Source organism: Lucilia cuprina, chromosome 4, assembly GCF_022045245.1.
Source record: "Lucilia cuprina isolate Lc7/37 chromosome 4, ASM2204524v1, whole genome shotgun sequence".
In the NCBI taxonomy this organism is placed as follows: domain Eukaryota; kingdom Metazoa; phylum Arthropoda; class Insecta; order Diptera; family Calliphoridae; genus Lucilia; species Lucilia cuprina.
The window spans coordinates 91,766,738-91,769,195 of NC_060952.1; positions in this window are offsets into that span (position 1 = coordinate 91,766,738).

Sequence of the window (2,458 nt, forward strand, 5' to 3'; positions counted from 1 at the left end):
GAACTGAACTAGAACTGAACTAGAACTGAACTAGAACTGAACTAGAACTGAACTAGAACTGAACTAGAACTGAACTAGAACTGAACTGGAACTGAACTAGAACTGAGCAAGGAAACGTTAATATCTCGCGATAAAAGATTTTAGCAGTTACAAGCTAAAATGTACATCCTTTTAAAAGTAAATCAAAAAGATTAATAATATCCTTTTCCCTTCGATAGCAACAAAGTACTTATGATTATTCATTGAGATAAAAATTTACCTTGATATGTTGTACATACATACGTATATGTATCATAAAATAAAAATACACCTCTTCATGTATACGATAATAATGATTTTTCCTGACATCCAAATAATTACGTTTATGAGAAATTTAGAAAGCTTTAACAGCTGGAATTTTGTTTTTCTCAAAACCCAAACTAAACAACAAAGTAGAAACAAATTTAGCCAGTTACAAATTACACCAAAAAATAGATATATATTTACAATCTATTGGCAGGGAAAATATGTGTGTATGTATGTATGTATGTATGTATGTATGTTTTTTTTCCAAAGAAATTACAGAGGGGTTTTGGTGTTCAGGAAAAAGAAACACGCAATGTATTGTCTACGTACAAAGCTCCCCAAATGTAAAACTACATTAAGGATTCTATGTAAAATTTAATCCTACAAACTGCACGCCTGGCAATTGTTCACACCATTCACTAATAAAGAGCAAAACATGACGAGGAATTGGTTTAAATAATGATGAACAAATGGATTTTTTTTAAATGAAGAAGAGAAGATTTCATAATGACAATGGATGTTAAAGTATCATGATAATAAAAATAAAAATTAGGAGGAGAGGTTTAGGTGAGAGGTATATGGAGTGGATGTAAAATTAAGAATACTATATTATCTTTAAAATAAGATCGTTTATCGTTAATGTTTCCAAGAAGTGGGAGTAATATTGTATCGGATTCTGCTTCATTAAAAACTTAATAGGTTAGGAAAAGACTGCTAAAGTACCTCTTGTGGGCACCTTTTCATAAGAAAATGCTGGGGATCTATGAAAAATCTCTGTGGTCTATGGTCTATAAGTCAAAGGAGTGCAATATATATTTGTAATAACTTAACTCCCAATAAATATTGGATCTAATTTTGACGAATACTTAATTGACAATAACATGCTCTCTACATGCTTCTGTATACGATCGTTCAATTTTATATAGTTGTTCCCCTAAACCGTTGTGTTCACTTTCAATACGTGATATCGTAATTTTAAGAAAGCTTCTTGACCTCCCACACAATTGGGGTCAAGTATCTATATAAAGTAGAACTAAACTCTGCTAGAGTCTTCAGTCAGTCCAGACCAAAGACCATTGGTTCAGCGACATTGCTCAAATTGTCCTCTAGCTGTACATTTTGCACATTTTGTTCTTTCCATAGACTTCCGCTGGGAAGCTAGAGTTATGATTAGTATATTTTGATCTCCAGATTTTCTAAATAGATCGTATTACCTGCCATATTCCGTTTTCCAATGATCTTCTATAAAGGTATCATTCTTCGTTAGTTTCTAGCAATTATTGTTGCTGGTATGATATCGAACTTGTCTGATCTTTGAATATAAAAGTTCTATACTGTAACCCGGCTTTGTTAAATTTCCTAAAGATAAGAGTCCTCGTCTGCGAAAGTTAATCAAATATGATAAAATCTCTAAAATAAAACTCTAACAATTCAGAAATTGTAACATTTCCAAATAGAAAATGATCAAGATCTTAAAGAAGGAGGTTTTATGATTGGGCACATGTGGCCTTTGAATAAAATCGTGTAATATGTCCATAATACATATAGGTCCTGTAACCGATTTTGGCCAATTTCCTTAAAGATATGAATCCGCTCAGTTCAAACTTGCTAAAATCTCGAAAATAAAGCTTGACCATACTGTGATCGAACACATATATTGATGTATTTTCCTGTTATGAATTTTGTTGTAACGTTTCCAAAAAGGATCAACACTTTAAGGGAGAATTGGGCTTTTGAATATAATCGTCCAATATCTGTATTACATTTAGGTCTTGTTTTATAACTGGTTTAAGACAATTTCCCAAAAGATCAGAATTCGGTCAGTAAAAAAACTTAAACATGCTAAAGTTTCGCAAATAAGACAGTTCGGAATTGTCTTCCAAACAGAAAATGATCAAGACTTTAAAGGAGACTATATAGTGATCGAGTACGTCTTATTTTTTATTAATATATATGTCCGACATAAATTGATGTCCTGTTCTGACTAAGAGAAGAGTTGCTCGTATGAGAAACTTAATCAAACTTGTTAAAATCTTTAAAATAAAACTAAAAACAGAGGGTTAAAGAAATATACACGCACGATATCAAATTGATACCAAATTTTTCAATAGCATTAGTTGTCAAAGTATATGCTTACGTAGAACAACAACTTTGCATTGTCAGCATTGCAAAA